The following is a 22,771-nucleotide window of genomic DNA, read 5'->3' as shown; positions in this document are numbered from 1 at the left end:
TCGGATACAAGCATCTGCCAGGTTAATAAGTCATCATCAACTAAATCTGTTTGTCACCTGCTTCGTGTAAACATGTGGTTTATAGTGTAACTTCATAAAAAAGCCAGCAGGTGGCAGGCCATACCTGACCACAATACTATGACCACAATAGCTGTTGTACCAGGGAGAAGCAATTCTGGTCCTGGAGAGCCACTGCTCTGGAGAATTTAGCTTTATCCCTAATCAAACACACTTGAAAAATCCTTTAGGACTAGAATTGCCCATCCCTGTATTAGATATTTTAGTTAGTGGGTCTTTAGTGGACAGCATCCCTATTACTATTGGTTATTCATGCACACAACCTCTCTAAAACATTTTCTTTTGCATTTTTCTCTTAACTAGAGACCAGGGCCAGTTGCAAAAACTTTATCAAAAACATTATGTTATGACTGTGTCTTAAGAACTTGTCTGATCAATTAGCAGTTATTCAAGAGGAAATTGCACTTACTTTTCAGATTTAAATTAAACCAATCTGTGTTTCTATATAACTGAAGTTATTAGATGACATAGTTGAATAGTCTAAGCATTTTGCAACCACAGAAACCAGAGAGACGGACTACATATGGCAACCTACCACAGAAATAAAGTCTTGTTTTTGACTTTCAAATCTTGACTGTCTGCTGACATTTGCTATGACATCCACTTTGAACACAATACTCGTGATAACTTTTTTTAAAGGGATAGTTGACCCAAAAATGAAAATTGTGTCACTAATTACTCACCCTCACTTCGTTCCAAACCCGTAACGCTACATTCACACGGGGCGTCAGCATCAACACTTGACGGAGGTTATGTCTGAAGCTTGGTGCTGACGCGACCGTCATAGTGACAACAGCCAATCGCATTACTTTTCTGGTGTTGCATGAACGAGATTGGCTAGCGTCTGTGCTAGGGTATTTGCATAAGGAGATCTGATTGGCTGACGCCTGCATTGACGCTTAAAGTTGAAAAGTTTTCAACTTCTACCGCGAGCAACGCCAGTGACGCGACACAACGGACCCACAATTCAGTTCGGCAACGCTTGGTGTCACTCCATTCAAAGTAAACAAGAGGCATTGACACCGACGCCCCGTGTGAATGTACCGTAAGACCTTCACTCATCTTCGGAACACAAATTAAGATATTTTTGATGAAATCCGAGTTTTCTGACCCTGCATAGACAGCAACACAACTATCACATTCAAGGCACAGAAAGGTAGTAAGGACATCTTTAAAATAGTGCCATCAGTGGTTCAACCGTAATTTTATGAAGCTACGAGAATACTTTTTGTGCTCAAAGAAAACAAAAATAACGACTTTATTCAACAATTTCTTCCCTTCTGTGTTAGTCTTTGACACTCGTTTACGAGAATACCACGATGCATGCGTGTGGTGCTGCTGACGCAGGAGCCGGCATTCTGACATAGAACCACTGCGGCCAGTTTACAAGCAGAGGAATGAACCACTGATGTCACATGGACTATTTTAACAATGTTCTTACTACCTTTCTGGGCCTTGAATGTGGTAGTTCCGTTGCTGTCTATGGAGGGTCAGAAAGCTCTCGGATTTCATCAAAAATATCTTAATTTGTGTTACGAAGATGAACGAAGGTCTTACAGGTTTGGAACGACATGAGTAATTAATGACAGAATTTTCATTTTTGGGTGAACTATCCCTTTAAAAAAAAGTTTTCACAAGTATTGTATTCAAAGTGGATGTCATAACAAATGTCAGTAGACAAGATTCAAAACCACTCGGTACACCACATAGCAAAACCCTGGCATTGTGGTGAGTTTTGCATGGTCAGAAAATGTGAGAAAATGAAGTTCTAGGGGTTATTTTCGCTAATACTTTTGGGCACACTTTGTTTGGATTTGTTAGGGTAAACTGGTTACATTAGTTAGTTCTCACATTAGTGTTGTGACAAACTGCTTATTGGCCTTTTATTCACTTCTGTTTTTAGTCACCCTCTGTTTTTGTTTCTTCCTTGTGCTCTCCTTCTGTTTCCAGTATGAGCTGTTTAACAGCGTGATATTGGGCTTGTTTAGAGTCTAATGAAGGTATGCAGACATGCATGTGGTTTTTCAGCTTCCTGTCTGTCACGCTCAGGGAGAGTGGAGCTGAACGATCAGTTCTGGTATGTACACTCATTAACCAGCATTCCTCAGCGGGCACATCACAAGGCAAGAAAGGAGCGCCTCGTGTCCCTGTCATCGTTTCACACCCACCGCAACACGCCTGACATGTGGACAACACATTCTCGTTTAGCCCTTCATATTTCACTCTGCATTCTCATTATCGCTCTCCATTCCTTTGTCCATGGTGCTGAAGTCTATTCTTTGAGCAAAGCGTCAGTGATTAATTGGTGACGGTTTCCCTGGTATTCTCTCTCTTTCTCTCTCTCCTTGCTCTTATTTTTCCACCTATCTTATTGGCTGCTCTCTCCCCCTCCTAGTTATTTTACCTCTCTTCTTTCTCTGTAATCTCATTCATTTTCTCTGAGTATAGACCAGAGCAGAGAACCGACACAATTGACCTCTTCTTTTTTTATGAGTGTGAACTCATAGACAAGCTCGCTCGCTCTCTCGCACGCTCCCGTTCTTTCATTCGGCTCTGGCTGGATTCTTAACTGAGGAGTGAATCTCTATGCCAGCAGAGAGGAGGAGGGCTCTCTCCTGTGTGTAAGTAATATCATAGCGTGTGTCCAGGCGAGTTGGTTTTGCCTAGATAGATTGTCATACCCACTGTGCGTTGGATATATGTGTATTATATATTTAATTAAATATCTTCTAAGATATGTGAATAATTTTTCTGCTGTGGTTCAGTAGACTTTGAGTGGTTAACGTAAGAAGTTTCTCTTGTGTATTTGTAAACGGTGGGTGGGTGTATGTGTGTGTTATTTGTGTGGTGTGTGTTGTACGTCTCACCGCTGTGCCATGTCTCTGTGTGTGTTTTATAATCTCACACACTCCAGCCTGACCTGATTTACTACACACTGACAGATGGTGCATCTCTCTCTTCCTCATACCTCCATCCATCTCTCCTCCTGCTATCCATCGTTCCTTCCTTTTTTAATGTTTGTCTGTTGGGCATTACAGTGTGATGTGGTTTGTGTGTGTGTTCATGAGAGAGAGAGACTGGAAACATGCATGCGGGTTCTAATCTCCATTTTTTCAAGTACATGATTTGATCTGCATTGTGGTTGTTTATTAGTCTTTGCCTTTTGTTTCGTTTGTGACTCTGTATGTGTGCGTTAGCCCACAGGGAGACTCACTGTACAGTTGAGAGACTCTGTATGCTTGGATACACACTCAGCCTGGTTTCTACAACAGTCGTAATTGATTATAAAACTAGCTGGAAAGGAGAAGAAAGAAGGGAAAAGGAAGGGGAGACATGCTTTGGTGATTTTACAATGTAAGGCGTGAATCCTTGTGCTGTTTATCTGTCCAGCCGTCCAGTAATTCACTCCCAGACTACAGTCTCAGATGGGATTACCACGCTTTCTCTTGTCTTGTCAAGTCAACTTTATTTATATAGTGCTTTTAACAATACAGATTGTGTCAAAGCAACTTTACAATATTAAATAGGAAAATAGTGTGTCAATGCAAAAGGACAACAGTAAACAGTTAATTTTCAGTTAAAGTCAGTTCATCATTGATTCAGTGATGTCATCATCCAGCTCAGTTCAGTTCAAATAGTATCTGTGCAATCAAGTCGACGATATTGCTGGAAATTAAGTGTCCCCAAAAAAACAAGCCAGAGGAGACCGAGGCAAGGAACCAAAACTCCATCGGTGACAGAATGGAGAAAAAAACCTTGGGAGAAACCAGGCTCAGTCGGGGGGCCAGTTCTCCTCTGGCCAGAGGACTTCCTGGAGGTTTTGTGGACTTCCTGCCTTTCTTTCTTTTGCCTTTTGTCACTCTGTCTCTCCTCGTCTGTCTAATTCCTCCTCTTATCTTCTTTTTTCTGCATTCTCTCCCTATCTATGGCTTTTGTGAATGGTGTCTTGTGATATTGAGGTGGCAAGTCTGTCAAGTGCGTCTTGTACAAGTCTCTTTGTGTCAGTCAAAACTGTTGCTTTATTCCCTGTGTCGTTTATCCAGTGTTGTTATTAACTAAAACTATTATTGTTAGCTAAAACAAAAAAATGTTTTTATTCATTGAAATGTTGCTGTAATAAAATAAAATATAAATATTAGATGAAAAACTTCAACTTAAAAATGTCTTTTATTTCAGTTACCAAGGCAATGTTTGTAGATCTCAAAGATGAAGTATTAAACTTGCTAAAACTGAAATAAAAATAAATTAAAACAAGAAAAAAAAAGAATTATATATATATATATATATATATTAGTGCTGGGCAATGATTACAATTTTTAATCGCATTGTTATGCACAAAATTCAATGATGCATTCAAAAGTAGTGTTGTGCACTTTTTTCATTTAAAAGTACTGCTATATGAACAAAAGTGCAATAACATTTGGCTTGCAAACACTTTAAACAAATAAGGTGCTTTTTTACAGACAGTATTCCTTTTACATTGTAGCAGTTAAAATATTTCTTGTAAATCTCAACTTATAACATTAATGTAATCAAATTAAATATTTAAATATAAAAACATTAACGTTTTATGGAAAATATTTTATAGTTTGTTATAGAAAAACAAGTTATGCTCAGAGTCCAGAGCCTCGATCATAACATTATAACAGGCACCTTAGAGACCAGCACTATCGCATTTTTACATAGTAGCAGTTAAAATATTTCTTGTAAATCTCAACTTATAACATTAATGTAATCAAATTAAATATTTAAATATAAAAACATTAACGTTTTATGGAAAATATTTTATAGTTTGTTATAGAAAAACAAGTTATGCTCAGAGTCCAGAGCCTCGATCATAACATTATAACAGGCACCTTCCGAGTAGAGACCTGCACTATCGCGGGACCCAACGCAACCGAGTGCGGCGCGGGATGGGAACACTTGATGGGCGAGTGTGGGTGCGGGCGGGTATAGACTCGTGTGTTCGGGATGCGAGAGAATAATGGTGTACTTGCACTAGGGGTTTTGAACCGTGCCTGAGTGCGTTTGACCCCAAAGCCCGGTTCGTTTGACTAGTGTGATCGCTCCGTGTTTGTTTAGCCGTCCCTGGCTCGGTTGGAAGTGGTGGGCCAGAGCACGGTTCAGTTATATATAGATCAGTGAGTGTGAGCGCTAACGGAACTTCTGATACGTGCAGCATGATTGCGTGAACATTTCTGAGCGGCAAAAGTCATAGATCTGTAAAGCAATATATTGTGAGAGAGGGCCGTGCGTTACCCCATCCCAAACGACTCAAAATAATAAACCTCAAAGTTAACAAAACTATGCACTCCACTGTGCTGAGCGAGAGCGCTTCTCTGCTGTCTTCACGTGCTATCGGAAACTTCCTATTTCCCACCTATGAAGTTGTGAATGTTGATTCTTAACCTAAATAATTTTATCGGGAGCGTTCATGTGAGCGCTGCTGCAGTCTTTAGGCCAACCCCAAATGCTCTCATTAGTTGAGACGCGTGATGACGCCCATCCCAAGCCAGCAAAATATGAAATAAAATCTTATTCAATATATTAATAAATATTATAGTGGTATATAAATAACGCTAAAAAACTGCTTTCATCTCTGCCTCCCAAAATTCGTCTTCAAATTTGCTAAAGAAATGGCTAAGTGGCTAATACAGTAAGCTGTTTAAGTTTTTTTTACACTCTGAATTCTGCCCTTACTAGTCATTAAAAACAGTAAAGGTCATTCCATGAAATATTATGAGAGTATAGGAGAGACGGGGCAGCAATATTCAGCATGATCACCCACTCCACTTCATCTCAGAATCCTTATAAAATACTGTGAAAAACGGCACGGTTATCTACTGACAGACAGATGCTGTTTTGATTGGTCTGTGTGAGAAGAAACATATGGGGCAGAATAACATGATTTCCATCTTATCAGTGTTGAATTTGCGAAACAACTGACTAGATGTTTACATGACTTTTCGTTAAGCAAAACAACCATTCAAAGAAATGTTTCTTGGACATATAAGAATGATTTTCTGAAGGATCGTGTGACATGAAAACTGGAGTAATCACGGCTGAAAGTTGAGCTTTGCTATCCCAAAAATAAATTATGTTTTAATATATATTAAAATACAAAGCAGTTCTTTTAATTTGTAAACTTTAGGAAACTCTGCCATGATGCCTTCTCTTATGTTCCCTGATGTCTCTCATATCTGTATCTTTCTCATCCATGCATGTTTTACCGTAAGATCCGTGACATTGTTTCACTGCAGAGCTTTTTGATCTGTTCCACTCCCTTGCTATTTAGTTATTGCTTGTTTGGAGTCATTTTTCCTCTGCTCTCGCCACATGGTTGAGCAGTTGGCACAGATGTCCTCTGTGATCTTTCATCTCTTTGTGTTGCAGCCTTTGCCCTTTTCAGACTACCCTGAAAGCACCAGAGTCCTCCTACATCTAGAACAGTCCAGTCTAGACATCAAGAATTTCCCAGAAATCCCTGCCCACGCTGTTTCTCTCACATTTACAGTCGCGCACACATAAACCAACTATGTAGCTCTATGTATAGAAGCACTTTCTCTCTTGAATGCTCCCTGGTTTGAAATATAGCAGGCGCAGAGGGGGAAAGTGAGAGACCGAGAGGGAGATGAAGCTGCGGGGAAAGAGTCTGTATGTGTAGGAAACTCAGGCAGGCAGATGGACAAATCTGTAACATCACAGCCCACAGGAATGGCTCCGGTGTCTAGCCACCTCCCCCCACAGGACTGATCTCAACCCAAACAGAAAAACACTCAATCCAGCGATCGCCCATGCCTGCTGGCCTCATGTAATCCAAAAAACGATCTGTTGTGCCCAATAAACAAGTGTGAACAGTGAAATCTCACCCTTTCCTTATGTAAACACTGTGTTTGGATGTGGACGTATGTGGCGGGTGGAATCGGTGGAAGAAGAGAGAGAGGAACAGAGCATATGGCATATTAAATGTTTGCAGAAGGAAAGGACTGCGATATGAAATTGTGTCTCTGCGGTGGGCCGTCTTGGGCTGTATCCACTCTTGATTACAGCAGGATCCAGCCATGCTCAGACGTGCGCTCCTGTGGTTCTGTCTCACGCTGCAGACAGACGTCTGATCAAAACCAGCAGCATTTCTAAATGAATGAAATCTCTTTTTGCCCTGGTGGTTTTGTTTACAGCATGTCTCTCTTCGTGAAGATGCTGCTTCACACATTTCTCTGGCGGTTCATGTCTGCTGTTAAACCCAAATGGTCTAGTTAGCTGGTTAGCATGGCCTGTTAGCCCCTGTTGATAGATGCTGTAACTGCACCATCTGGACCCAAAAAACATGTTTCTCTAATGACTACCATTCAAAATTTGTCGTGAATAAATAAATTTTTTATGCATTTATATTACAAATGCTTCATTATATGTGAATATGTAAAGGAATAATTCATTTAAAAGTGACCTACTGTCATTATTTACTCAACCTCATGTCCTCACTGCTTTACTGTTAATGACATTTGATCAGAAAACACGTGAGATTAAGTGGCTTTTGCCATTTTTTATGGATGTCAAGTGGTGTTAATTTGTGTTATTTATATACTTTTATAGCATTTATTAATGTTTTGAATTAACATTTATTTAAATAATTTCAGTTGTCATTTTAATTATCAAGTTTTAAAAGTTGTAGTCATTTGGTGATGTGTTTTGTCATTTATTTATTTTTTTATATTTCTGTTTAGCTTTAATTTATTTTTATTTCAGTCTTTTTAGTTTCAGTAATTTTAGAACTTCAACTGGTGATGTTTAAACCTCGCAGAACTTAAGACCTATTTTTATAGTTTGTTGCTAAGGCAACATTTCAGATTTTTCACTGATATTTTTTAAGTTTCATTTTTTAATCTAATATTTAATATTTTATTTCAGCTTTATTTCAGTTACAGAAAGTGATTTTTAATAGTTTTAGTAAACAATAACAAAACTGGCTTAATACAGCTTTTGTAGTCCATTTCAGATACTGAATATGGCGTTGAATAACAACTTCAGTTTCAGACTTTTCCTCACATAAATCTATCATGTGACTTGAGAAGGCATGGAATATGACGCACAACCTTTTATGTTCAATGAAAGAAAGTAAATCATACAGATTTGGAACAACTTGAAGGTGAGTAAATGATTTTCATTTTTAAATAGCTTAAAACGTATCAGGTTACTTATGTAACCATGATTCCCTGAGTAGGGAACGAGACACTGCGTCCTCTAGGGGTCGCTATGAGAAATCTAGAGGACGCAGTTCGAAGTTCCCATGAAAGGGAACGTCTCAGGTTACTTATGTAACCATGGTTCCCTGAGTAGGGAACGAGACACTGCGTCCTCTAGGTTTCTCATAGCGACTCCTAGAGGACGCAGTTCGAAGTTCCCATGAAAGGGAAGTATATTTTGTCAGGAGTTCACTAGCAAATAAATAGCCTCCGAACAGACATGGACTAAAAGCAGCAATACCTCAGCTGTATGTGTGAGCAACATGTTTATTTGTACTTGAGGTGGTTGTAAATAATCAGTCACGTCTGATATGGGCTTCAGTAATTGGATTGCTGTCTCGTGGCTCTTTTAGATAAGATGTCATCTGCTTCTGATTATCGTCTCTGGACTGCTGTAACTCCTAAACATCACTCAGTCTCCTCATATTTAGACACTGTTTTCCAGTCATTTGGTTTAACTATCATCATCATAATCCAGCAGATCAGAGGCATCCGAGTGTTTTTGTGCCAGTAATGCATTCTAATGTATTCTGGATCTGCGTGTACCAGCGAGGTCAGTGGCGCTCCGCCACCTAAGGGCTGGATTACTGCCAGGGTCTCCAGGACTAAAGGGTAAGAGGAACTGAGAGGAGAGACGACTCCGTCACCTAAAGAGGAATGGGTTCTAGTGCTGGTGTGATCTAAGACATGTTTTCTCACCACTGATGTGTTCTGGTAGCAGGCAATCTGTGTATAAACACTCCTGATGCCTTGTGTATCTCTTATATGGGCTTGCTGATTAATGCCTGGTTTATTTGCTCTAGGAATATTGACTCCTATGACATTCACAAGGATTTAAGAGGTCTGTGTGTGTGATTGTGTCTGTATGATTCATCGTTTGTGTGTTTATCGACAGGCTGCTATAATTGCATGGGGGCGTTTGTGGATTAAGTCTGAGATGTTGTGTCAGGCTGTAATTGAGAAATCATAATGTCTGTGTGTGTATATCATTCTTCTGTAAGCAGGGACCAATCAGCATATTTTAAGCTTGCATCTGATTGGCTCTCTGACTCACTGATGGACTTGTGTCTCAGGCTTACATGATAAAGCATGCACTTAAGCCTGGTGAAAATGTATTTTATTTTAAATGTATTTTATTTTTTAGAAACTTAATTTAACTTTTTAATAAAAAGCAAAATCTGTGATATATATATTTTAAAAAATAAAGTATTTATGCATAAGCTTTTAGGTCAGAAGGTCTTTAAGATGTAATTTCACATCTCTGCTCACAATCCTGTTCTTGATTTGAAGAGTATAGGGTTGTGAAGTCTTATCCTCTAGCTAAATATGGGTCCTATAAACACTCCTTCAGAATGTGTTATTAAACCTGTGATTATGTTCCTGTGATTTTGACTTTCCACTTTTAGACTTTTCAGATCCTACCTCTGAGAGAAAGTGTATCTGGCAGATAAAGACACACACACACACTTCTACCCACAGGTCTGCGCTTTACACTGTGCTTTTTATGCAGTGTTGATAGTCTCTTGAAATTATCATAAAATGGTAGTGGCAGAAACATTTATTTGTTCATTTTCAGTCAGTTTTCAGGCCTAAATTAACTCCGCACTTCTTTAATCGTTTAACACTGTGGTACTATTTGAGAGTTCATGTTTCAGCATGTCCTGTCCTCCAGTGGATTTTTCCTTCTGCTGGGTTTTAAATATAGACTCTCCTCTTATATCTTTCAGATCAGATAGCTTCGGATTCGGGTCGGGTCGGGCTTGGGTTTGTAGCTAAACTAAAACTATATGCAGTAGGCGACGCTGCTTTCATAGACACATGGACACACACATTATTGCACACAGATATCAGAGTTCACGCAGCGCACACACAACACGGAAACTTATTAGTAAAATAGCTTCGACAGGCTACTGACTCGCAACGTTATATTTCTCTGCAATGAGGGGGTAAAATCGCTGTTTTTGAAGTAACTAAGCCTCATTGCTTGTAGAGAGAGACGCGCAGACGCAGGTTCACACGCAGGCTTTCATCCCTCTCTCTCTCCGTCTCTCTCTCTCTCTCTTCTCTCTCTTCTCTCTCGCTAATTCAAATAAATATGATATAATTAATTAATTCAAATAAATGCGAACTTACCGCACTGCATCTCTGTGTCTGATTTAAAGCAGGCCGAATGCTAACGAGCCTTAATTGAAGAAAATGACCATAATTTGCACGGTGGAAGAATTATCATCTTGTCGTATACAACCATTCAAAACCTCGACAGAATTTATGTGACCGCTGCACCTGATGTTCATAAACTTTCATAACTGGTAAGTGTTTTTTCTTTTGCCTTGTGAACTGGCCGAGCCTTAATGATTCTGTTTCTTTACATGTATTTGTTTACTGACCGTTGCATGCAATCGTGAAATACAGAATTTTTTTTTTTTAATTGGTTATTCGTTGTGGAAAAAAACAATAAAAAAGATTTCGGGCTCTAAATTTAACTGTGCCGCTCGGGTCGGGTCTGACGATCTCGGGTACGGGCCGGGTTCGGGCTTCAGTTTAAAGCCCGTTCAGGCCCGTTTTTTTTTGGTCATTCACGCCTAGTTGTATAGGTTGGGGATATAAACCAAAACAAATACATGAATATTTATTTTCAAATGTTATATTAGCCATAGCTTGAAATGCAACACTTGCTGAGAAGAAAATGTTTGTGTGTTGGTCTTTGAGTTTGGCAAATTTGCTTATTTAGATGGAAGCATCTAATGATGGAATCTAAAGATGTGCGAAACGATTGCGCTCAGAAGATCATGTATTAATTGCGACAGGCCTTTTTCTGGTGTGCCGTCTGCCCTTCATTCTCTTCATCTGGTACACTCTTTATTTCTGTTGCCAATTATCAGACTGAGTCACTGTCGCTGTTAGTCTTCAGCACAGGAACTCGGTGCTGGTAAGTGCTGGTCTGAAACGGCTGCGTAGGGGGAAGGTGAATAAGTCTCCTCTTTTTCAGCATGGAATTAAAAACTATCGTTTGATTTGGGGATAAAAATGACTAAAAAAAGAGCGGGCGCAAACACTTTCACATGTCAGAAGTTTTCAGATTATAATTGCCAGGGTTATTGTGTGTGTGTGTGTTAGTATGTATCTAGCGTGTGCTCTGGCATCCTTGTTGTTTTGTACTTGTCAGTGTAGATTAATTGAATTGAGCTTGATAGATTCCACGTGTGTTCACACACACACACACACACATTACTGAAGGTGACCTTGCGGTGCAGCAATAATGTAATGGTGTATTGCACAGGGGCAGGCGATTCTTCTGGTGTTTCTGTGTGTGTGTGTGTGTGTGTGTGTGTGTGTGTGTGTGTGTGTGTGTGTGTGTGTGTGTGTGGGGGGTTGTGGTTGTTACAACACATCAGTGACCTTGCCCTGCTTTAAACATTCAGAGCATTGCAGCGGACACAGAGCACTGCTGGGACTGAACAGAGTGTCGTCTTCTCAGCGATCATTTTCTGGACAGGGTGTGTGTGTGTTTCTGAATTCAGAATTTTCTTCCCAGCGGAGGTCCAGAAAATACTTTTTTGAAATAGCTATACATTTCCATCTGGGCATTAGGACTACTTTGTTTTAAAAAAAAAAAATCTAAAGTGTCAAAATGGTAATCAAAGATAAGGATATTGGGCCCAGAGAGGCAAAGCAGTGGTGTCTGAGAAAAAACAAAATAGTCAGTTGAGCTTAATTGGGTATGGATATTAAAAGGCAAGATCAGATGTTTTATGAGGCTATTATTTTTACATTTAGATACCCATGTATGGCACAAGGCCATGTGACTAAGAAAAAATACTGTATGGGGGTTTTGGGTTTTCCTCTTGAAGTCTGGACTATTTATATATTTGGCTTAAAATAAGTCAAAACTAACAAACACTGTACATAACCAAAACGTTCTCATCATGAGCATAAAACATTAACTAGTAATTTCAAAGCTTTTATCTTTTCTTGACATCTATGAATACTTTATAATAGTAATAATAAAAAATAAAAAAACTATAACATTGTTTATTATGAAATGCTCTATTCATGCTGATGAATAATGATAAATCTAGATGAAAAATCGTCTTGTCACATACCTGGTTTAATTGAATGGCTGGAGCCATATATGTTTGACAGCTAAAAATAATTGTATTTTCTGCAGTGTTTTAGCAAAAGTATCAAAAGTAATATTGTTAATGCACTGCTCACTCTAAGCTCTAAGAAATAGTAAAATAGTATTACCATTGTCATTATGTCTTGCGGTCCAGTTGAAACCAGGTTCCCTATTTAAGGACCCCTGTTCTATACGTTCTATATATGTACTAGGCACTATTAGAATAATGATCAAAAAGTTCAAAAGAACAGCATTTATTGGAAATAGAACTGTCTAATGCAGTGAAAATGACATCTAACTGAGGGTTAGTCATAATTTGTGTACAAATTTCTAATATTTTTTACACTATCAACATTAAAATAGTATAGTATAGGATTATTTCAGTCTTCGTTTATATTATTACAGTTTTACGAATTTAATAATTCATATTCTTATAGTGTTTCAAAATTGACTGTGTTACAGTATGTTACTAAAATTCATTTACAAAGTAGCAAAATGAAACTAGGTTTCCTAGAGCTAGTCTAACATGACCTTTATGTTACAAAAAGAAGAAAAGAAAAAGCTGAAATTTGTTCAGTTTTACTAAAAATCAACCCTTGGGGCATAAAAGTTCCTGTAATTGAAGAAACATGTTATTCTCATCACTAAACTCAGGATAGCCATTGCAAGAGGTGTGTGTGTGTGTGTGTGTGTGTGTGTGTGTGTTTACGCCTATGTAATGTCCACACAATTCACAAGTGTGTGTGTGTGTGTGTGTGTGTGTGTGTGTGTGTATGTGAAAGCAAGGACAGAAGGTGTGTTCAGCGGTCTATACAGTCAAGACAGCAGTGTACTGCAGACTACTGTATCCCTCCCTCCCTCCCTCCCCTCGCTCTGTCCTACTCTACACTGCATTAAGCTGTGCACGAGGAGAGGAATGCCAATATGCTGCACTATCGGAGTGTGTGCGTACACGTTCTGAAGGTGAGGCGGGATTGCGAGGATGTGAAATCAAGGCCGTTAAGGTCTATAATTGCGCTGGCTCTAGAGAGAAGGGTTTGCTCCTTTGCAGCATGATGGCGAGCGCGTGTGCATGCGCACGTGTGTGTGTGATGCCGGATGAGAAGACACAGTGTGGCCGCTTCCCCCTGCACTCAGCCAGCTGATATAGTAGTCCGGCATACTTCCTGTGCAGCGGTTGGTTGTGTAAGTGTATGCGAGCGCGTGTGGAGCGGAGAGGAGGGAAAGAGGAGCGGCAGGCCTGTAGCGTGGTGGAATGAAGAGTGGAGCATGCTGGGGGCCGGGAACGGTGCGCTCCTTCTGCAGCTCGGGCTGCCTGAGCCGCTTCAGCCAGGGTCAGTGCGCTCCCGCCGGAGGAAGAGGAGGAAGAGATGACACTTCCTCTTCTTTATCGCATGCTCCTGCTCCTGTCGCTCTCGTACGGGCCCCGACTCGCTCCTCTTCGTTCTGTCATCTCCTGAACCTCACCTGCCTCAGAGGTAGGATATGACCGATAAAACTCTGGCTGTGTTCTGCTTTGATCAATGTCTGTGATTTTTGATCTCCTGGGCTTCTTGCAAGGAAGTGTGTGTGGTCAGCACTTCCTCTCCCAGCCTCATTATGGTGTCCAGAGGTTGATCGATGTGTCCAAGCACACTGTAATGCCCATGATGTTCTTGACATAGCTGTGGAGCTTGACTTTCTCTGAATCGCTCTCTGAATTGTAGTTGTGCGTAGATTGAAACGTTACTGTCAGTATTGCGACTTGCGAATAAGCTCTTCTTTAGTACAGGACAGCTATTTAGTCATGACGTCAATTTGTAGGCCAACCCGGCTAGTTGTCTTTGGGAGTTTGTAATAATAGAGATTTTAGATTTGCGAATAAAATAAGGTTTGTGATTAACATTGCTAGAATTGACCAAAAAAAAAAAGACATGCTGTCATACATCAGACATGAATTTTGAAACTGTTGTGTGCTTCAGAAACAAAAGTTGCTACATACCAAAAAAAATTTAACTCTTATTCTCACCAAAGCTGCATTTATTTGGTCAAAACTACCGAAAAACAATATTATTTCAATTTAAAATATTTTGTTTCTATTTTAATTTTAGTTCTATTTTAAAATGTAATTTACAGTATTCCTGTGATGGCAAAGCTGAATTTTCAGCAGCCATTAATCTCTACAGTGTCATGTGATCCTTCAGAAATCATTCTAATATGCTGATTTGGTGTTCAAGACACATTTCTTCTTATTATCAATGTTGAAAACAGTTGTGCTACTCAATATTTTTGAGAAAACTGTAATACATTTTTCAATACCCGAGATGCATCGACAAACAGAAAGTTCAAAAGAACTGCATTTATTTGAAATCTGAATCTTTTGTAGCATTATAAATGTCTTTACTGTAACTTTTGATCAGTTGAATGCACCCTTGCTCGGTAGTATTAACTTTTAAACAGTAGTACAGCCTACAACTAACAAGGATGTGAGAGTTTGTGCTTCTTCATTATATGTAATACTGTTACATGCCTAATTCAGCAGTTTGTTGACGTATTTATAGAGCATATAATAAAGAACCAATAACTGTAATTGTTTTATTTTTGTGTGGCTCTCTCAGATATCCATTTGCCCCGTGTTTTTTACCAGTGTGAGCTATAGTGTATAATAGCTATAATAGCTATAGTGTGAGCAGTGTATAATTTGAGATCTGTTTCAAATTATTGTTGCAGTCCATAAATTGTATACTGCACAAGGTGTACTACTTAGTATGTGATATATTATAGATTAGCATGACATGGTCTTACGTTACAGGGCATGGAGTGTCATGACCCTTTAGTTGCAGCAGTGAGATCAATGAAAGAATTCCTGAGCTCCTCATGCAGCAGCTGTGTGACCTTCAACAGAATGTGGTATGAGATGTAGATGAACCCATGGGCTAATAACAAAATTATGTGGTCTCATATACTGTAGGTCAATCTGGTTATTGGTGACACGGGGAAATCTACCTACAAATAACTTAAAAGTATGAAAAATGTTTTAAAATTGAAAAATCAAGCACTTCAGCTTTAAAGGGATAGTTCACACAAAAATCAGTGAAATGAAAATCAGTGTTGTTTGGTTAAAATGTTCTTCAAAATGTCTTCTGCAAAAGACAATCATACAGAATGATGACAGAATTATTATTATTGAACTTTAGTGAAACTTCACTTTAAATGGACAGTTCAGCAGTTTTTTCAATGAGGAAGTTTATGAATTTTTGACAAAAAGGAGTGTCTGGACCATATTTCCTGATTTTAACATTCGCTTTTTAAAATAGTATTTTACCTTTCTCTCTCTCTCACTCTGGTCATTTATGGTCTTTAAGTTATTGCATCATTAACAGAGCTGCTGTGCTCTACATTTTATGTGTGAGAGAGACTTGTGGGTCAGAGTGACATTGAAATGAAGGATACATTTCCTCCACTCATACAATGGCCTACATGAGAGTATATGCAAACATTGTTAACCCACTTAAGACATTATTGCAAAATTAAGTTCATGTGTGGTGATACCCCATTTCTAACATGATTGAGACAAGCTCTGTGTCCATCTGTGACTATTGTACTGATATGTGCAAAGCAAGCATGCAGATTGTAATCTGTGACTGTACATACGGCTCTGGGAATGTGTGATCTGTTTCTCGTTGACAGTTGTCAGAGTGATAATCTTTGCTCTGATTTCGAACTGAAAATGAAGCACTTGTCTCCTGTATGTCCTCCACACAAAAATCAATAATGCAGTTATACAGCAGCCTGTTTATTTAGTCAATAACCTTCATATGTTTTTAGAAAACACCACTTGTCAGCTTTTTAAGCTATAAATACATACTCATTTTTCTCTGTCTGTTGTAAGTTGGATATGAAAGTGAAAGATGTTAATTATGGTGGTGTGCAGTATGTTGACAAATCAGTTATGCAATTGTGTTTAGCTAGGATGAAATAAATGCATTCATGCATCTCAGGAAAATAATCAAAACATCTTTTGCACTTACTATTGGCAGACAATTTTAAGCCTTAGAAACATTTTCAAAAGTTGCTTTAAAAGAGAGTCATTTCAGCTATACTGTAACAAAAATATCTTATGTGTTATATTTGCCTGTGATTTAGTTAATTGTTGTCTTGTCATTATACGACTGCTCGTTCTTGTTGGGAAAATATTGTTTCCAGCAGTAAGTACTGTTAATCCCCAGCAGTGGTGCCAGTCCTTATATAAAGTATTACATCGATTAATCACCACGCTTTGAAATCAGTACATCACCTCTATTCTCATTCATTCTGAGTGATATATTAAGAAGCTCTCAAAAATCTCCATTCCAGAGAAAAGCAGCACCACTTTTCTTCTCACCATATGTGCTGCTGCTCTCAGATGTAAAAACTGAGCATCTACAGAACCTTCTAACAGAGCTTGGTGTGAAACCTTATAGTTTTTATTTCAAAAGTACTTTTATATTAAGCACATTAGTTGGGCCTAACCCTTGATTTCTGTCCTAACAGGACCTGATCTGTAAATAATACTGTTTGGTGACTGAAAGTAGAAATGACAGTGATTATTCAGAGTCCTTAATCAGGTTTACCGATTTGTCAATCAGGATATGGCTGAGACTGTCTAGTGTCACTCTCTCATTATCCTTAATGGATCTGATGCCACTTGAGCGATGTTGAGTCTTGCTAGCAGAACAGCAGCGAGGAAAAAGGCACGCCAGCACCTGTTTTTCTCAGTACATTTAAATGCGCATTTATGCATTTAGCAGATGCTTTTATCCAAAACAATAGAATTATGTAGATTAGGTAGCACTGCAATGAGCAGAATGCCATGTTCAATCTGTTCCAACCACTACAGAGTCTATCAAACAAACATACTTACATTAGAACTACAGTATGCCTCCCTGAAAGAGTCCAGTTAGGCGAGGAAAGATTGGCATGTCACCACTGATTCTGACAAACTCTCCAGATGCATGATTGAGAGTATTCCTAACAACTGCATCACTTGCCTGCTACAGAAACTGTTCTGTATTTTAATGCCTTGGAACTGCAGAGGGTGGTGAAGACAACGTAGTCCATCTCAGCACCCAGCATCCATGAAATTAGATGCGCATTAAATATCGCATGCGATTTATCGTGCAGCCCTACATGAAATATATTTAGACAGATGATTTAAGATAACCGGATCATTCTTAAAGACCCCAGGCATCCCAATTGTTGCCTTTACAATCTGAGAAACAGAAGTGCCCAGGCACAGACCAAAATGGCTATTGCGCAGCTTCTACACACAGGCAATAAAAATTCAACCTCACTGCTGTAAATCAATTACAGCAACCAACTTTACAAAAACCTTGTTTTTGAATGTTCTTGTATGGCTGTTGTTTTTATTCTGTTCAACAGTATTATTCACATTATAGGTTATCTTTACGCCACTTTTTTTTTTACTTGCTTCTTTATATATTATTAATTTTGACACCAAAAATGCACTTATTGCTTCTTATTGGCTTATAGTATTATACTTTTATTATACGTATTTATTTATTTTTATACATTGCACCTACTGTACGCCATTATATTGTCTCAGTCATTGTCTGTTACCTCCTAATAACTCTTTTATTCATTTAACACTATTTTTTGTTGTAATTTTTATGCTCATCTCCAGCAGGGAGGCATAATCTGTAGATTTCTAAGTTGTTGAAGTTGTGGAGGTGATATACATTAGTTTTATATGTTTGATAGACTCTGGCTGGAGAAGATTAAACACTGCCATCTGCTCATTGCAGTGCTACATAATCTATATCTGCATCATCATGTTTCATCTGCAGCACGTCCACCTGATCTGGCTGTTCATGTGTTGATGTTTTCTGCCTTCTGCAGCTTTTATCCCTCAAATAGATGAAAGCTGGTGAGATTGCATCCATAGATCCTATATAAATAATTGTAAATAATCATACAAGATGATGCACACTTGATGTGCTTTCTAAAAGGGTTTGGCAATTAGGAAATTCTCCTTTGACATGCACTTTGTATGGAATTTGTTATATATTGGAGTGACATTCGAGCATTTTCTATAGTGAAATTATAATCTATATTATATAGAAGTATAGTCTTTCTCACATTACTTACTGTGAAGTCTTGACTGTGTAGACAAACAAAGAAAAAATTTATTGCAAGCAGTGTTAATTTCGTTGACGAATAATTTTCGTCATAATGTTCGTCAACAACATTTTTTTCACTGACGACAACGAGACGATAACGAACTAAAATTATTTTTGAATGACAAAAACTATGACGTAAATCTATTGACATCTTCATCAACGAATAAAAACGAGACGAAAATGTTAGAGGGACGATTTGGGAAGAGATTCATTCAGAACGAATCTGCTGCGTGGGTCGGAGGTTAGATGCGTACATACGAACCGGCGGGACATAAGCTAAAATACACTTGCTGCACGTCGCATAAAATGTTCAAAAATGGCAATATGTGGGAGTAAGAGAAGAGCAGACATATAGATAAATCTGACGACGCAAAAGAGAACTAATTTCGGTTTGGTTTTCTGAGCACAGACACGGAAGCATACACACACAGAGAGCATGTCTCACAGCGCGCGAGGACTCTTTCGCGTCGCATGAACGGAGAATTAAGAATTACACAAAAAATGATGTCAAATGGTCAGTTTTGACGAGTATTCACGTAAACACAGTTGATTACGTCTTAAGTGAATGTAAACAACAGGGAGAACGTGTATCAGTACATTGCATCCATAGCAGCTGTGCATTCCTAGACTAAAACTAAAAACAATTCAGGTGACTAAAATATGACTAAAACTAAATGGCATTTTAGTCAAAAGACTATGACTAAAACTAAATCAAAATTTGCTGTCAAAATTAACACTGATTGCACGATGAGCTTTGCTAGGAGACTCTCCTAATTTTAGGCATATTCTGTTTGCAACCTCAAAGTGAAAGCTGACAGAGTTTATCCCACCTTCTTACATGAGTTCTTAGAAATTCTTTTAAATCTTTTGAGTAAAACTGGAAAACTGTTTTAAATCCTATGTGAATGTGAACTATTGCTGGCAGTTGCATTACTACAGTAAATTTGGAAGTATGAAACCAGCTTATACATTTATTAATAAGTAAATTTTATTAGAAGTAATTCCTTTGTCAGATTTATTGCCACATTATTGCAGGCTGGTAGGTTGTGCTCCTTGACATATTCACCATACATCATACTTAGTTTAATGTTCCTATTTCAGGCGTACAGCTGAGCTCAGGAAAATGTAATGGTCAAAAGGTTGTAGAAAATATGAAGTGCAAACATACATACAAAATACCATTTGATATAATAGTTATTCTATAATTGGATGTTAAGCTACATTTTAGATTGTAAATAAGACAGATGGTGGCAGAAAGATTTGTATATGTTTGCATTTAATATTTACTACTACTTTCTCTGTAACGTCGCTCTGTAAGTAGATATTTGTGTGCGCAGTTTGATGACTGTGATATATATCTAGAAACAGACCTCTACACTGACTGGTGCCTTGCAGCAGGTTAAGGCCTGTAAGTGTTATAAAATAGCAAGCCACCTGGTCATTCTGTCAGACAGTTCCTAGACTGAGAAGCTGCTGTGAAAATGAGCTGTTATCTCCAGCACACAGCAGATTTACCCTATACCAGCTGCACATTACCCTCAGACCTTCATCAGCAGCTCTTCTAAAGCTGAAAGGTGACAGGGTGAAAACTACACTTAATGTAAAGCTGTGTGGTTTGCTCAAGATTAAACCCAACAGAGGAAGGGAAAGAGATGTTCTGTTTGGAATGAAACACTAGTGTGCTATATACTGTGCGGTATATAATGCATATTACATATAATTAGTATGTGAAATAATATGCAACAATAACATACATTAATGGACATTTTATTTACAGTGCATATGTATTTATGAATATGCATTATATATATACATATATATATATGCATATGTATGTATATGTATGCATGATCCAGATATTCCACACACACAATCAAATTTACATACTGTGCACAATATAGGCCTATGTACTGCATGGAAAGTACTTAGTATGGTAATATGCTGTTAGTAACATACCCACAGATTCCTCTGTCAGCAGTCACACAGCTCACAAATATGTGACGTATGTGCAGAGTCAGCCAGTGTGTGTGTGTGTGTGTGTGTGTGTCTGTGTGCTAGTGGCTAATGGAAAGAGAGAAAAGAAGAAGCTCTAGAAATGGACGATTTGATTGTTGGCGTTTAGACCCTCAAGATGTCATTCTGTTGCTGTTTAAATTAAAACAGTCAATAATGGTCTCAAGGCCAGTGGCTGATCCACCAGCACAACAATGAACCGAGAAGCAGGAGAGACCTTTTAATGCATAATAATTATCTGGTATTAAGTCATAGAAGACTCTCATTTAGTTAGCATGTAACTAAACTTCTTTCTACAGGAAGTGCCCTAAAGTGACCCCTCTTTCTTCTCCTCAGTGCTTTCTATCTGCCTATGTTGTTGTTGAGTCATGAGAAGGTTAATGTGTTCAGTCTCTGAACAGTTTGCTGACGGCTGCTCTGCTCTCTGCTGAGGAGGAACAAACACAGTCAAATCAATCTCACCCTTGCCCCGCTCTGCTGCTCTGAATGAGGTTGCCATGTCCTTGTCTTTTTTCCAAATGGTCTTTTTTTTTGTCAGAGATGAGCAACAGCATCCTTTCTTTGAGAAATTGTTTTCTAAATACATTGAGGTGTAATAAATGTGTCTGTGAGTAGCTGTCTCATTGCATCCATGTTGCAGGATCCTGTCATGGCCTCAACTCAGCTTCGGGATCTCAGCTCTGCCCTGATGTGTTTTCTCCATTTGCTCTATATTTATGCCACTTGTGTCATTGGAGGGGAGCCATTGTGTGTGTGAGCGTGTCCACACATGCCAATGGACTTTAATGATGGCAGCTGTGGAACCGTGCAAAGTGAACACATTTCGACATCCAAATGATTTATCATTTATTTTTAGCACGTCCTATCCACTAGCAAATGCTTATAGCCTAGACATCACAAGTGATGCTGGTGACCAGTAAAGGCACACTAAGGTACTTTATGTTAGCTTTTTTGGCTCTTTTAAAAATTAAAAAAAAAAAATGAAGTGACATGTGGCCAAGTATGGTTACCCATACTAGGAATTAGTGCTCTGCATTTAACCCATCCTAAGTGCACACACACAGCAGTGAACACACACCCGGAGCAGTGGGCAGCCATTTATGCTGTGGCGCCCGGGGAGCAGTTGGGGGTTCGGTGCCTTGCTCAAGTGCACCTCAGTCGTGGTATTGAAGGTGACAGAGAGCGCTGTACATTCACTCCCCCCACCGACAATTCCTGCCGGACCTGAGACTCGAACTCACAACCTTTGGGTTACGAGTCCGACTCTCTAACCATTAGGCCACAACTTCCCTTGACAGCTATTGAAATGAATGCAGTATCATAAAAGCTAAAGTTTTTGGTCCACAAAGGAATAGCTTGGAAGAAACAGATGGAGGTGTTTTTCAATAGCCACGTCTATTTCCAGATCTCAGTCCAATTGAAATGTTTTTTGGGAACTTGCATGCATGCAAATTTTTTTTTACAAAATTATGTGCATCCTCCAGTAGAGAGGATGGCGTAATTTTGTAGGCCAACAATGTTAGCATTGCTTTGGTTCCCTTGGCAAAAAAGCCAATAGGATTTTTCAATTGGCTTTATTGATTATTGCAGAAAATTGAAGCCTGAATACAATCGGCTGACGTAACAATTTAAAGTTAGGCAATAAACAAACTACATCACTGCATGACTTCAGTGTCACCAACTTTTATGTCATAGAATACTTTAAAATATAAAAATTGAGCTTGTGTTAACCACAGACCTTCAGGCATTTAAACAAAAACCCATTGATTGGGGACAATGGAACCAGAAGTTCACAAATGCTGACTTATTTTGGGGGTTTTAAGAACAAAGTACTTATAGCCTACTTATTTTTTCCACAGAAGACAATTGACAAAACTTTTTTTTTTTTTTGTCAAAATTCTAATTTCTTCTGGTGTAAAACATTCTTGAATTGCTTGAAATGATAGTTGTTTCTGCTTCTTCAGTCCTCACCCTACATATTATTAACAGATGAGTCTTGCCAGTGTGTTCTCCAGTATGACTTAATTAGGAAACCCAATTTTATCTGAGACTTCCAGGTTTCTTAACAGGTAATATTTTGTGAGAAGTCACTATCTCTTAAAGCTGTACACCATCTACAGTATGTGTGTGTGTGTGTGTGTGTGTGTGTGTCTGTGTGT

General features: G+C 38.7%; 1 protein-coding gene across 2 annotated transcripts in view; it reads left to right on the top strand.

Moving 5' to 3' along the window:
• The window catches only part of LOC107687692 (oxysterol-binding protein 2-like), a 52,354-nt gene that overhangs the window by 10,399 nt on the left and 19,184 nt on the right, over positions 1 to 22,771 (top strand). The gene's annotated exons all lie outside the window — the stretch shown is intronic.

This window comes from Sinocyclocheilus anshuiensis, unplaced genomic scaffold (genome assembly GCF_001515605.1).
Source record: "Sinocyclocheilus anshuiensis isolate Anshui unplaced genomic scaffold, SAMN03320099.WGS_v1.1 scaffold281, whole genome shotgun sequence".
Lineage (NCBI taxonomy): Eukaryota > Metazoa > Chordata > Actinopteri > Cypriniformes > Cyprinidae > Sinocyclocheilus > Sinocyclocheilus anshuiensis.
Note: the sequence above shows the minus strand (reverse complement) of the source record. Positions and strands in the feature narration are given on the sequence as shown.